Below are 16,162 nucleotides of genomic sequence, written 5' to 3' on the forward strand. Positions count from 1 at the left end.
GGATAAAGTGGGACCCAGGAGAGACAAAATGGTCAAAGATGTATCCATTAAAAGTAATAGCTACTTGAAAGCAATACCTATACTACTAAAGATATAGAATAAAGATAACTTCTGGGAACCTTGAAGACCCAATGATAATCATGAAATGCAGAGGTTTTTCATTGCCTGTATGATTGACTGAAGAACAAAAATGCTAAACCATGCATTTTGTCTCATTTGGTTGAGAACAAACTGCCATTTTAAAAAGTCTGAGAGGAGATCGGGGGTGGCTCCGTCAGTTAAGCGTCCAACTCTTGATTTCAGGTCAGGTCATGATCTCACAGTTTGTGAGTTTGAGCCCCACATTGGGCTCTGCACTGACAATGTGAAGACTGTTTGGGATTCTCCCTCTCCCCTGTCTCTGCCCCTCCCCAGTGCTCATTCTCTCTCTCTCTCTCTCTCTCTCTCTCTCTCAAAATAAATAAATAAATATATATATTTTTAAAAGTCTGGGATTTCTTGCCTATGCTTAACTCTCTTAGAAGATCGTGTATAGTGTTTAAGAACAAGGAATGAAGAAATGTAAGACAGGAGTTTGAATCAGCTCTACTATTTATTATCTGGGTGATGACAGATAAATTACTCAAATTCTTTTGACCTCAGTCTTCTCTTTTGTTAACTGAGATAGTAGTACGTTCCTTGCAGGTTGTTAAAAAGGTTCTGTTCCATGATGTACGTACAACTTTTAGCACAGTGTTCAGTGCTAGACTCAAGTCAGTGTGTGATAGCCCTGGATACTGCAAAGAAAAAATAAAAAATGTTCGTGTCACAAAATGACTGAACTTTTAGCTGCATTCCACACAAGTGACCAACGTGTTCTGTTGCCTCTAAATGATTTCTTTTTATCACCTACTTAACCCTTTGGCTCTCTCCCAGTTTTCTTTCCTCCAAGCAGCATCCAACCTGATCTTTGAAAAATGCAAGGCAGATCACGATACACCACAGAGTAAGTCTCTCCCTTGTCTTCCCTTTGCACTCTTCATAACATATCCAATCCCTTACCGGGAACCATCTCCCTACCCCCTCTCTACCTCTCCTCCCACTTTCCCGAGATAGGTTTCTTCTCATTTCTCCAACACGTTACACAAGTTCTTAGTTTTAGATATTTGCTATAGACATTTTCCTCTGCCTGGAATATTCTTCCGGCAGACAACTCAAGGTTGATCAATTTTTGCCAGATCGATTTTAACTTCATGCAGGATCTCTCAGTCTCTATACAATTAACATTTTAGTCTGGGTGATTTTTTTGTTGGGGGGGAGGAGGTCCTGTGCTTTGTAGGATATTCAGGATTATCCCTGGGCTCTGTCTGCCAGATACTGGTAGCAAACCTCTTCTCTCCCCCAAGTTGTATTAAGACTGTTTCCAGGCATTGCCCAATGTCCCCTTGGGGGCACAAGTGTCCCTCCTCCCAACACACCACTGGCTTCATGTTACTTTCTCAGAGAAGCCTTTGCTCATCTTTCAACCAAAGGTAGCCCCTGAGTCACGATCCCCACCATCTACTCCCCATTATCTACCATAAAACACTATAACCCCTCATCTTTTCTTTCTCACTGACTTACCTGGTTATTATCTATCTTCCCCAATGCAGTATGGGTGCCTTGAAAGCAGAAACCATGATTGGCTTGTCTATAATAAGGATGTAATAAACACATACTTGCATATATACATACATAATGGCTGAACAAATGGATTGATGAAGACGTGTATGCAGTGTCCAAACAGCAGTTTAGTTTTATAAACCCTGCCTCCAAACATCATTTATGTTAGTAATTGAAAGATTAAATTTTATACTACACCCATCTGTCAAATATGTGTGCTTCCTGTGCACCAGACATTATTCTAGTTGTTTTGCAATACAGTGGTCAACAGGGAAGAAGAAACTTACATTAATTCTAAAGTCATTTGCCAGGCATTTTAAGGCTGCAAGGTGGGGAGAAAGAATATTTTTGATAATGTATACTTGTTGCCAGTATTGTGTAGGAAGAATGAACATTCTCTCTTTAGACCTCAGTTGTATATTTCTTCTAAGTCCTTCACCAATCCTAGTTAATTTTTCCTTATAATTATTTTTAAATGTTTCTACAGCTTTTTAAGTAAAAAAAAAAAATTTAATGTTTATTCTTGAGGGGGGGAGGGGCAGAGAGATACAGAATCTGAAGAAGGCTCCATCCAGGCTCTTAGCTGTCAGCACAGAGACCAATGTGGGGCTCTAACTCAGAAGCCGTGAGATGAGATCATGACCTGAGCCAAAGTCAGACGCTTAATGGATTGAATCACCCAGACATCCCTGTTTCTACAGCTTTTTAAATTTGTTATCTGGTAGATCCTCTAGAATTTGTTGTATAGAGTGAAGAATTTAATCTTTTTTTAATAGACAGCCTAAGTTATTAGAATACCATTCATAGGACAGTGCATCATTTTCCCACGTATCTTAAATACTACATTCAATATACACAAAATTACCGAAATTATGAAGCTCTATGTCTTTCAGAACTCTTGTGTTTAATCAATCTATTTAACTTGGTGCCAGTATCACTGCATTTTGTTAAACACGGCTTTATAGTATATTATGGCATTTGGTAAAATTTGGTAAAACTTTCCCGTCATCCATCTCCCAGTTAAACTTTTTAGTTAAACTAATCTTGTATTTTTTCTCTTCTGGCTGAATTTTAGATCAGCTTGTCAAATTTTATTTGAAAAATTTTTCAGTATTGTATTTCTTTCATAATCAAAGATATAATGTTCATATAAACGGTAACAAAACTGTTAAAAATTAAAATATATAATAACATTCAATATTGCAAAATGCTATTGGATCTCATAAACTGAAACACTACTTGTGGCAACTTGGACTGTGTTCACTTGTGCAACACTTTTGGAAATCAGTTTTGTATTGAACAAAAATACGTGTATGTTTTGATTCGGTAACCCTTGGTATGTTTCTTTAGGAAAAAATATTTGAAAAGGATAAATTGATATGTACATAAATACTCACGGGGATATTATTATAATAGGCAAAAGACGTGGAAAGAACTTTAATATCCTGTGGCAGAAAAAAGGTAGAGTAAGAGGCATCAGCAAACTTTTTCTTCAATGGCAAGTTGGTAACCCTGTTAGATTGCAGGCTGCATTGTCTGTGTAGCAAACACGCAACTTTTCTGTTGTATTACAAAAGAAGCCGTAGACAATTTAGAAACAAGTGGGTGTGGCTATGTTCCAAAAAAAAAATTATTTATGCAAACAGGTAGATTGGCTTATGGGCTGTAGTTCAACAATTTCTGTTACAGAACCAAAACAGTGCATAAGAAGCTAGCAGCAGGTGTGTATCTTGAGAATATCTTGTGATAGAGGATGTATGAGAAGAAGCAGAGTAAAAATGTATCCACATTGTGGCTGCAATTATGAGCAAATTGTAGAGGAGAAGAGCTAGTGAAGAACTGAGGAAGCTATAAAGCTTCTCAGTTATAACCCAATTAGGTTTAGGGAGTTTTGTTTTAATTTTCTATTTGTTCCTTGTATCGAACAATATTGCGCAGTCTTTATAAAAATATCAATATCTCCTTCTGTACTATTTGTTTCTTTCGGTATTTGTCTTTCCCCATTTATTTCTTGTCTGGACTGCACTTTTGATATTGAGTAATTTAAGCTCTGCCCTTAATGGCATATCTTACATTACTGTCTCTTACTTTCTTTTACTTCCAGTCTGCTTATACTATAAATCGATTCACAAATCTGGCCCTCTACTTGTAAAGACCGCCAAAAGTAAGAAAAATCATAAATGATTTGATATATGCTAAGAATTTTCACAAGTTAAGATTTTCCTAAGTCATTTTCTGATATCCCTGAAAACACTGAAATATATTTAGTTCTAAATCAATATTGAAGTCTTTGTCAATCATGCAAAAATGTACAAAGTATCTACAGTTTGACAGGGAAAAAAACTTCACATCATAATTGGAATTCTTATTATAAACGTTGAGCAGGGTGCCCGGGTGGCTCAGTCAGGTGTCCAACTCTTGACCCACTCAGGGCATGATCTCACGGTGCATGAGATCGAGCCCCACATCAAGCTCTGCCCTGACAGTGCAGACCCTGCTTGGGATTCTCTCTCTCTCCATCTCTCTCTGCCCCTCCCCTGCTCACACTTTCTCTCTGCCTCAAAATAAATGAACACTAAAAAATAAAAAAATAAAGAGCAATTCAGGAAACTAGAAACCTGTGCATAATTATATATAGCCTGCATTAGCAAAACCTTAGAAAACTTAAAACTAATCTGAGAACAGATTGTTTGATTACTTTCTGTCCTTAACGGACCTGAGCTGTCACTTGGGGGAAGTGCTAAGGGTGCTACTGTTATATTGTAAGCAAACTGCTGTCATCCTCCCTTTATCAAACAAGTCTAAGTTAAACATTAGATGAATGGACCGTAACCACCATAAACTGGCTGAAAATGACTAAGAGTCTGGGGGGATGGACCAGGAGGTCACTGTTTGGAATGCCAAAGGTTCATAAATGTATAATGAACACTTTGCAATATACATTTATTATAATTATTCATTGCATTTCACCTGCATAGTGGTGATCTGACGTTAAGCACATGAACTTTTTAGAGGTATAAGCACACTTTTATAAATAAAAGAGTTCATATCTCTGGTCCTGTTATCAGTCTATATTTCATTACTTTTTGTGAATATGTGCCTAGCACAACTAAAAGTCCCTGATGCCTGGCTGTTATGCCATGAAACTCTCAGAGGGGTATGCTAAAGATCTCCAGGAAACACTTAAAGTGGCAGCAGCAACTGAAATAGGAATAAATTTTTGAGGACCATCTGTTGGAAAAACCAAAACATCTGGATAAATGTAGACCCTAAGGCTCCTGAGGTTGGCAAAAACTATTCTATCATGAACAGGTCTTGGATTTAGAGGGGATGATTTCATTTGACTAGAAATAAGAAACTAATATGGGACATATGTGAGCCATACTTCATGTCATTGTTTCACATCTCAGGTGCGGAACACTTGGGGTCACTGTCTCCAACCCCTGTAGTAAGTCTTCACGTTGTGATAGTGGCAATCGGTAGACTTACTTCCCCGGGGGACATTCTGAACATTTTCATATAGTGAATACTTACCTTTTTAGGTGGACATAAATCATTTCTCTAAATAATTTTTAAAATTTTTCCTTTTTAAAAAAAATATAGTTTTTCTTTGCTTTTAAGATCAGAATCCAGGCTTTCATAGCCAAAGAAGCATTCACACATTAAAGAGTAACTATCTCAACTGTCATACATTACTTAAAAATATATTGGAAGTATTAAAAGAGAGAAAAAATACATATATATGCCACTTCAATCTGAGGATAAAAAATATTCCACTAATTTAAGAATATCTGTAGGAAACTAAACACTCTTCAAAATGTTTGATACAATTTAAAATTATGTTTATTCTTTACTTTCTATTCAAATTGAGTGCTTTCTTTGAAAAAAATATTCTTATATCTCTTTTTAAAAAAAGTTTGCATGCCTATTTCTAGGTGGTCACAGATGAGTGTTTGCAAATGGAAAATGGATTCCACTAGTTTATGGAAGAGATCCTAAAGAGGAATATCTGAATAACAAAGCTTATTGTTCTGTAACAAACATCCTCTTCTCATTCTTGTTGGACCAAGATCAAGTCTCCATTATTCCCACCTCCCCCCACCCCCCAACATGCTAAAGTATCAGAGTTCAAGGTCACTTGGCATTGTTTTGAGTGAGCTGGTTCACTGCTTCGTGCCTCCCTGATCGCCTACCTCTTTGCCTACCTCTTTCCAACGTAAACGGGCCACTCACTGAGCAAAGCCACTTCTTCTATGCTTCAATCTCAGAAATATAAAGGCAGCAAGTTACAAAGAAGTCAGAAAACATTACCTTGTTACAGAGAACAACTTGACCTGAAAACAAAATAACACAGATGTACAGCCAAACAGAGAAATCAGCAAGCTTGTGGAATGCTCAGTGACAGCCTTAAGCACATCCTTACTGAGTCTTTCAAAGAACAGTCACCCTAATTGGCTGACCCAGAACAGTCCACCCTCAGGCTGCAGGTGCTGCAGAAAACCACAGCTCCATTGGAAGGTGCCACTCTTCTATTTGAAATGATTTCAAAAAGGAGATACAGACCATCTTCAGCCATCTTTTCCCAGTCTTTCATCCCACACTGTCCCCTCAAAACACGACTTTAATCACAAATATCAGAGGAAACACACACCATACATGAGCACAACTTAATCCGTAACATATTTTCTGCCTCTTCTCCTATAAAAATCTGTATTGCCAAAGAAAAAGAGCAAGAAAAAAGATCTTTTACAAATGCTAACTTATGAGTGGAATATTAAAATGCATACATACAAAAACCTTAACGAGTCATCATAATTTGAAGAAAACTAATCTAAATTATTAGAATTTACATTATGACAATACTTAGAAAAATCATATTGCTTGTAATAGTTTCAAGGATGTTCTATTTAAAAGAAATTTTATTATGTAGTAAAGATTTTTTTAATTTTTTAAAAATCTTTATTTATTTTTAAGAGAGAGACAGCGTGTGAGCAGGGAGGAGCAGAGAGAGAGGGAGACACAGAATCCAAAGCAGGCTCCAGGCTCTGAGCTGTCAGCACAGAGCCCGACACAGGGCTCTAACTCATGAACTGTGAGATCATGACCTGAGCCAAAGTCGGATGCCCAACAGACTGAACCACCTAGGAGCTCCTATGTAGTTAAGATCTTTAAGGCTTTGATCAGATGAGTCACTTTTCAAAGCATGGCAAATAAATGAATATTTTAAAGTGCATAAATGTTTTCAAATTTAAAAAAATCTTAGCTATACGCTCATATTCAATAATCCTATGCTTTTTTCAAGATAATGCAAGGTAAACTATAATTGTAAACTATATCTGGATTAAGAATAGTTTCTGCTCAATTATATCCAAAATGATGTTTTATAATCTATAATTACAATTCACAGTTTATAATGTGGTAATTCCTACAAACATTTATTGCAACCTTTAATGACTTCATTATGTTTACATATATTTTGAAAATAAGATGTGTTTGCCCAGATGTGCCTGTGTGGCTCAGTCCAGTTAAACATCAGAGTTCAGCTCAGGTCATGATCTCAGCGTTCATGAGTTCAAGCCCCACATCGGGCTCTGTGCTGACAGCTCAGAGCCTGGAGGCTGCTGTAGATTCTGTGTTTCCCTCTTTCTCTTCCCCTCCCTCGCTTCCCCTCCCCTGCTCACACTCTGTCTCTCTCTCTCAAAAATAAACATAAAAAAAAAAAGATGCATTTGACTATATGAAAATTTTGTCTCAAAGTAACTAAGGGCATAATTTTTCAGAACAACTCCTAAGATGTGTGAGAGTAACTTGTGTTAAAAAGACATATACACTGTCGATCTAGGAATAATCTGAAATGAGTGAAATTATTAGATATCTCAGAAATCTGGGGGTCTCTGAAGCCAGAACAAAAGACGTGCAACCAGGGCAAAATCAGAGTGGTACCAAAGTCCTACATGATGATGAATGTGGCAAATGGATGGTTAATCACAGATAGTTTCAGCATTCCTGCAATTTATATATAATATCTGATATATATATATATACATATACATATATATGTATATGATGGTCATATTTTGTTATATTTAAACCTATTACACAACTGTATGATAATGCTTATCAGGAAAGCATGTGGTGGGTGGACAGTTCAGTGTAGTGAATATTACTAGGTGCAATGCATGCAGAATAGAAAGTTTAGAAGAAATATGCTTTAGATTTTAGTGTTTCTCAAAATTTACTGTGCATACAAATCATCTAGAGATCCTGAAATGCAGATTTTGATTCATGCATACTGGCGGTGCCTAAGAATCTGCTTCTTCATAAACTTCTAGGAGATGCTGGAAGTTTGCTAGTTTGAAGACGAAAACTAGAGTAGCAAGAGCTGATATTTAGGGTGTAGCTGAGGCAGTACAAAGTTCTCATGCAAAGACTGGGGTAGAAATAAAATAAAAAAGTGGCCTGTCTTGATGGGACTAATATTACAGGGTTCCTACCTTGTACAAAGCACTATAAACTGTATATGCATTGTCTCATTTAATATTTCCCTAACCCAATGGATGAAGTGCCAATATTAACTTATTTTTCAACGGTTTTTTTTTTTTTTTTTTTTTTTGGGACAGAGAGAGACAGAGCATGAACGGGGGAGGGGCAGAGAGAGAGAGGGAGACACAGAATCGGAAACAGGCTCCAGGCTCCGAGCCATCAGCCCAGAGCCTGACGCGGGGCTCGAACTCACGGACCGCGAGATCGTGACCTGGCTGAAGTCGGACGCTTAACCGACTGCGCCACCCAGGCGCCCCAATATTAACTTATTTTTGATTGGAAAGCTTTAGAATCATAGAATTAGTATAAAAACTGGCACTTAAACACAGGTTTTTCAGGGGTGCCTAGTTGGCTCGGTCTGTTAAATGTCCAACTTCGGCTCAGGTCATGATCTCCCGGTTTGTGAGTTTGAGCCTCACGTCAGGCTCTGTGCTGACAGTTCAGAGCCTGGAGACTGCTTTGGAATCTGTGACTCCCTCTCTCTCTGCTCCTCCCCTGCTTATGCTCCCTCTGTCTCTGAAAAAATAAATAAACGTTAAAAAAATTTAAACACAGGTTTTTCCATTACTAAGCCACAGTTCCTCTTATGTATTTATTTAATGGTATTGTTTCATATAGAAACTTAGAGATGTGATGGAGAAGACAGAGTGGGGATATACTTAGAATTTATATTGGTGTAATTTTGAATTACAAATGCCAAGAAAGCCAAGTAATTCATGGAGTTAATTAAAGTAGAAACCACTATTGTATAGGGTTTAATTTGTCATATGCACTGTTCATCCTTTCTTGATTTAGTATGATGCGTACACCTATTTTGAAGACTACATCACCATAGGACATTTGAAGACAGCATGAGGAGGTAGCATTTCAGGTTAAGATGATTTCATGTGCAAAACAGCGAGACCGAAACAGCATGTTGTGGTTGGGGAAATAGAAATAATTTAGTGAGCTAGAATATTCAGTGTGAGAAGAGCCTCTACCAAGAGGCCGGGGAGCAGGGCATGGGTCACATGATGAAGGATCTTTCGGTGGAATTTGGGCTTTCTGACATAGGTAGAATGCCACTGAGGAAAAATGTAAACACAGATTTGTCATTTTTAAGAGAAGATTGTCAGAGAAGAGGAGGAAGGATTAAAAGGGGCACAGAATGAAGGCAAGAATACCCCTTTGGGAATTTTTTCATAGTCAAGGCAAAGGAAAAATGTTAGTTTTAAGGTGGTTCCCACTGAGGGAGAGATTCAAGAAATATTTAAGAGATAATATTATTGAGACTTTGTGAACAAATGGGTTGAGAGAAGTGATAAAATTAGTTAATTTGGACTATAATTTGAACGTTCAATCACTGTGTTTCAAAGGCATTTTGCTGGCTGTCATTCAATGACCTTTGGTGATTGTGGACTTCGCCTTGGATGAGTGGACTTTTCTGGACCCCTCTTAGAGAAACTTACACAGAGATATAGTACTGGGGAACTACAAGAACCTGAGTACAATGGGTTATCAACTCTTTATATGCAGTCTGATGTCATGGTTGGAACAAGAGTAGAGGACAGTAGAGAGAGGTAGTCTTCACGGTTCTTGAGGTGATTTGAGATTTTGTTTCATGATGTGGCATTTCTTGCTGTGAACTTCCCTCCTTGAACTGCTTTTTCTGCATCGAAAATTTCTGGTATGTTGTATTTCCATTTTCATTTGTCTCAAAGGATTTTTTTTCCTCTTGACTTCTTTTTGGATCCATTAATTGCTTAGTAAAAACATATTGTTTAATAAAAATAAAGATATTACTCAACCATCACAGCATGAAGGGGTGCTTCAAGATGATAACTCTATATAGCATTAGACAATATTGACATTGCCAGAATAATAAGAAACTTCTCACTTAATAGAAAGGGGATGTTTGGCATCACCAGAGGGAGGGAGAGGTACATATTAATTGTCTTGAACTTCCACCCCACTGCTCTGAGTTCTATTGTGCATCTCCACAAGCAGCGGATTCCTCAGCTACTCTGTCATGATACTTGCCCTGGAACCCAATACTGGCCACAGCAGAGCTGTTAGCTGTTCAGTGTGTAAACTGAGGTCTTCTGAAAAGCAGACACCAAGAAGGGACTAGACATGCAAGAGAATTATTGGGGGGAAAAGGTGAAGAATAAAATGGAAGAAGCAGCTATAGGCAGAGAAAGCCTTATTAAAGCAGTGTGGGTCTGTGAGAGGAAAGGATGAAGGACATTTTAGCTGGGTATACTCTTTCAATGGCAGTAGTATTCTAATACATGTTCTAGTGAACTTTCAGGCAGGGCAATTGGGAGCCTTTTGAGCCAAAGTTGCCCATTGGAGAAGTCCCATGAATCATAGAAATGAGCTTGCATTAGTGTCACTGTTGTGCTTGGTCACTGATTGGGATTGACTGGGAGTTGCCCAGGGGAATAGGGTAGATCCTGAGGGTTGGCACATGGACTGTCAATCAACTATGCTCCGCAGCAGATATGAGTGGTTTCTTCCCATGGCTGCCAGATGTGTGTGTGTGTGTGTGTGTGTGTGTGTGTGTGGTGTTTAAAATGTGATAAATGTGATTTTTCAAATTAGTGGAGAAAGAATAATCTATTTAGTAAATGGCACTGAAAAAATTGATTAGGATGCTCCTATCAGGAGCAAGCTGGCCATATTTTTGGTTGGAGCCCTACTATCTAGAAATATACCTGGCATACCATCATTGCTCAAGACAGTTTTTAAAATTATGTTGAATAGTCTATCCTTAAATAAAGTTAGATCCCTACTTCATACCTTTTAGTAAAATTAATCTCAGATGATTTAAGTAATTGATCATGAAACTAAAAGCATTGAAGAAAGCAGAGGAAATTGCATTTATAAATTTATGAGAGGAATAATCATCTTAGGTGAAAAAATAGTACAGAAAAGTTGATACATTTGGTTATGTTTAAATTTAAAGTTTATTTCTAAATTATTAAAAGAATGGTAACAAACTAACATATCACTGACAGAGGATTAATATACAAACATTTTAATACCTATGTATCAGTAAGAAACAGAAAAAGAACTGTCAATGATCATAAAACAAATGCCCAATAATCATAAATGATGATTTTTGAATATTTATTTTGAGAGAGAGAGAGAGAGAGAGAATGAACACAAGCAGGGGAAGGGTAGAGAGAGAGGGAGAGAGAATCCCAAGCCGGCTCTGCACTCTTAGCACAGAACCTGATCCGGGGCTCAGTCTCATGAAATGTGACATGATGACCTGAGCCAAAATCAAGAAGCAGACATTCAACTGACTGAGCCACCCAGGCGTCCCATGAATGATGTTTAATAGCTGGTAATCTGGGAAATGGAAATTGAGATAACAAGATAAATTAGATTTATAAAAATATAAATAGCTTAATAAAGTGACACATTGGTAAGGGTGTGGTGAACAGATACTTTCACTGCTAGCACAGCTATATTTTAAATAGCCACTTTGACAATATATTTTGACTATTTTGGCACACACTTTAAAGTTTATTTGCATGCTCTATTAATGCTCATATAATATATACATATATAATTTATATATATTTATTTATTTATTTATTAAATTTATATATATATGTATATATATATATATATATATATATATGCGCCAGTAATTTAACTTCTAGTTTTCTATTCTAGAGAAATATTTACACAGATACCTGTAAAAAAACCCTCTTGTACAAGGATGTTCACTGTATAGGTGCTATCATTTTTAACAGTGAAAAATTGGAAGCAAACTGAATGTCTATAGAAATAACGATGTCTAAAGATATTATTGCATATTTATAGTATGGAGGAACTTACAGTTATTAAACATATGAATATATACTAAGTAAAAAAGGAAAATTATAAAACAACCAGAAACTGTGATATTGTATTTTAAGAATGCAGTTATGATAATAAGAAGTATTGGTGAGAATGCGGAATATAAAATGGTGCATCCACTTTGTGCTTGTTTTTGTTTTATACTTCTTATTATACTAACATGCCAAGCATACTCCCTCTTCTGTATTTTAGTTTCTATTTATTGAGGTATAGTTGACATACAATGCTACATTAGTTTCAGGTATGCAGCATAGTGATTCAAGGTGCATCCACTCTGGAAAACAGTCTGGTCATCCCTCAAAAGATTAAACATAGAGTTACCATTATGACCCAGCAATTCTGCCCCTGGGCATACAGGCAAGGGAAAAGAGAACATTTGTCCACACAAAAACTTGTACGTGACTGTTCATAACAGCATTATTCATAATAGGCAAAAGGAAGGAACAACTCACTGCACGTCTGTCAACTGATTAATGGATAAGTAAAATGTATATTCATAAAATGAATAGTAGTCAGTAATAAAACACAATAAAGTACTGATGCATGCTACAACATGAAGGAACCTTGAAAACTATGCTAAAGAAGGTAATCACAAAGGATTTCATATTGTACAGTTCTATTTATATGAAATATTCAGAATAGGTAAATATATAAAGACAGAGATTAGATTAGTAGTTGCCTAGTACTCAAGGAGACATTGGTGGGGTTGAGGGTTTGCAAAGTAACAACTAATGGGAACGGGATTTCTTTTTGGAGTAATGTTCTAATATTGGTTGTGGTGATAGACACATAACTCTGCCAATATACATGACCATTGAATTGTACACTTTAAATGAGTGAATTGTATGACAGGTGAATTATATATCAATAAAATTGCTAGAAATATTATAAGGCAATATTATTTATTTTTGTAAGAGCAAGTATATGCACATAAATTAACTGAAAAAGTTCACACACCAAGTTGATAACTGTATTTCTGAGAAGGAAGACAGGAAACTAGAATTGAAAATAATGTTCTCAAAATTGACTTGATTTATATCCTTAATGCTTTCAGCTTTTTTCAGGTAGCATGTATTTGTGCACTTAGTATAATTAGCAATTAGTTCTCTAATAGAGGGTTCCCCTACATCGGACCTATCAAGCTACTTTTATAAAGGGAGGTTCCGATTTCTTTATCTCTCTTCTCATTGAGTGTCTCACCACCAAATCTTGTGAAAAAAAGGAAACAAACAAACATAAAAATGAGGTATGTCTAGAATGTGTTCTTGCCAAGTGCAAAGTGGAAATCCCAAGAGGTGCACTAAAGTGCCACCCAAAATGCCATTTTTCCACTTGATCTAATAATGTAAAGTCACAGCCCACAGATAATGTGTCACACTCACTCTTATTTAGCTCTAGATTCTAGTAGGAGGGCCCTCCTGCTTTATGAGAGATCTAAGAGTTGCTTCCATGACATCTGGCTTACTTTGTTTTTTTCCTTCACCTTCCCCAAATCTTACCAGTCCCACCCAAAACCCATACCAGTTGGCAGCTAGAATCTCTACGCCTATGTTGAATTAGTAAGAATGAAACAAAGATATCAATTTGAACTCATTTTGATGTGTGAAAGATACGCTACTGAATGTGAGATATTTCTGAAAAATCTAAAACTTTAAATAACAGAATTTTAGTGGGAAAAATCTGGAAGAACACAATAAACTACTCGGCTACAGCTGCAAAGTAAAAATTTACTTCTGTAAATCCATAAGTTTCAGTTTAATGAAAATATATTAAGGTTATACTGGGCATTTTTTCCAGAGCTTACAGAATGCCAGAGTACAGTAGAATTTAATTCACAACATCTTGAATTTCCAAATTAAAATAACCTTTAATTAAATAATTTCAGCCAGCCATAGAAACAAAAAGTGCTATATTTTCTAAACATAAGTGATTATAATATTTATTAAAGCTATATCTGTATTTAGATGGAAAAGCCTAAAAAAATAATAAAGCAGGATTCCGTAAGCCAAAAAGCAATTATTTCTCAGGTGTTTCCTGTTAATAAATTAGGATAAACTTAGGGCCAGACTCGTGAAATTATTTCCACTAATTAAAAAAAATCAAAAGTTCAATGTTTATTCTCTTTTCCCAATGTTGAACTGGAAAGCTATATTCCTAACTAGACAAGAGAACATAGTTGCATTTATCCTGAAACCTGTGAGGTGCCACTTTATTTTTTCAAATGACCAGATGGGAAATTGACATAATATGAAAGACTGAAAAATATGAAAACACCGATTTTTCAATGAGCGATTAACTATGGACTGCCTATTTTGTATGCATTAATCTGGGAGCCAGGATTGACACACTGCTTATTAACCACGTCTCCTGCCTCAGGAGATTCTCAATCTAAAATAAATTAAGTAACATGATTCGGTGGTATCCTGGGAAGACACCTTCTACGTCATATTGTAAACAACTTCAGAGAAGATCCTATCTGTGGAGGTCTCCTGTCGTGAGGAAGTGGGACGGGATCTGGAACTTGGAAGACTGGTGGACACGCAGAGGTGAAGAGGATGAGAGACAGGATACCGGGCAAGTCAACCAACACAATAATGGCACAGAGTGCAGAATGAGAGTGCTGTGCTCACTGAAGAAATAAAAACAAGTCTTCCCTGATGAAAGGGAAAGGTGTATATACGAGAGTAAAAAGAAACAGGACAGGTAGGGTAGGCTCAGGTAATCAATGCCTTAAATCCACCTGCAGTAGCCTCCCCTGACTTTGATTGGAAATAAGATCTTATTGCAGGTTTCAGAGTAAAAGAGACCTTATTAAAGTGGTGGGTCAAGTCCAGCTGGCATTGGTTTTGCAAGCAGGAATCACTCTAAATAATTCTATTGTAGCAATGCATGTAGGTGGAAGCAAAATGGGATTAAAAATTCCCTGGGGCACCTGGGTGGCTCAGTCGGTTAAGCTTCTGACTCTTGATTTGGGCTCAGGTCATGATCTTGCAGTTCTTGAGTTTAAGCCCCGCATCCAGCTCTGTGCTGATAGCACGGAGCCTGCTTGGGATTCTCTCTCTCTCCCAAAATAAATAAAATAAACTTAAAAAAAAATCCCCCAAAATGTGGGTTTGCTTTCACTATTTACTAATTACATATATCAAAGGGAGGTATGAATTAAAGATAACTTCTTGCCTTCAGTCCCAAGGAAGAATTGACACATGTGTGGTGGAGAAGATTATGAGTTCACCTTTGAACGTGTTGGGTTTGCACTTAGCACCAGAGAACCCATTTAAAAATATTAGTGCCCCTCCCCCACTCACACTGTCTCCCCAAAATGAATAGATATTAAAAAAAATTTAAAAAAATATATTAAAAGGTATAGAGAGAAAGCCAGTGATTAGAAGAAAAAGTTCTGGAAATGCAGATTTGAAAGTCCTCAACATAGTTGCAAGTGATTACATATGAAAGAAGACTAAGATCCAAAAACTGAAGCTGGGAAGTATCAGTGGTGAAAGAGGAGCCAGGAAAAGGAAACAAAGGAGGATTCATCGGGGAAGCAGGAAGACAGACAACACATGATTTCACAGAAGCCAAAGGAGTAAGATAGTTTGAGAAAGTCATCAATTTCAAAAGCTATGGTATCATGGGCACCTGGCTGGCTCAGTGGGTTGAGCATCCAACTCTTGATTTTGGCTCACGTCATGATCTGAGCCCTGCATCACAGGCTCTGCACTGACAGCAACGGAGCCTGCTTGGGATTCTCTGTCTCCCTCTCTCTCTGCCCCTCGCCCACTTGGACGTGCTCTCTCTCTCTCTCAAAATTAAATATTTATAAAATATATTTTTTAAAAAGCTACAGAATCAATAAAGAAATTGAGAACAAAGAAATGGCCCTCAGGATTTGCAGGCACACACACACACACACACACACACACACACACACACACACACACGTCTTTGGTGACCCAAAAAGAATACACATGGTGAAGTTTTTAAAACTACATACTAATAAAGCACAAAATAACTTACATGAGATTTAACATGCTGTTTCTGTTTCTCTGTGATAGAGACAAAGCTGGCTTATCTGACATTTGTATTACTCAGTGCCTTGAGACATTTGCAGTGCTATAAAGCTGAGCAT

General features: G+C 37.0%; 1 long non-coding RNA gene across 5 annotated transcripts in view; it reads right to left on the minus strand.

Moving 5' to 3' along the window:
• Positions 1 to 573: 573 nt before the first annotated feature.
• The window catches only part of LOC131505580 (uncharacterized), an 80,070-nt gene continuing 64,481 nt past the window's right edge, over positions 574 to 16,162 (minus strand). For all 5 annotated transcript variants that reach the window (XR_009258475.1, XR_009258473.1, XR_009258468.1 and 2 more), the window contains 2 exons: positions 1,603 to 1,640; positions 574 to 776 (listed from right to left, as the gene is read on the minus strand). This is a non-coding gene — a long non-coding RNA (uncharacterized LOC131505580). The remainder of the gene's footprint in view (positions 777 to 1,602; positions 1,641 to 16,162) is intronic.

Source organism: Neofelis nebulosa, chromosome 1 (genome assembly GCF_028018385.1).
Source record: "Neofelis nebulosa isolate mNeoNeb1 chromosome 1, mNeoNeb1.pri, whole genome shotgun sequence".
NCBI lineage: Eukaryota > Metazoa > Chordata > Mammalia > Carnivora > Felidae > Neofelis > Neofelis nebulosa.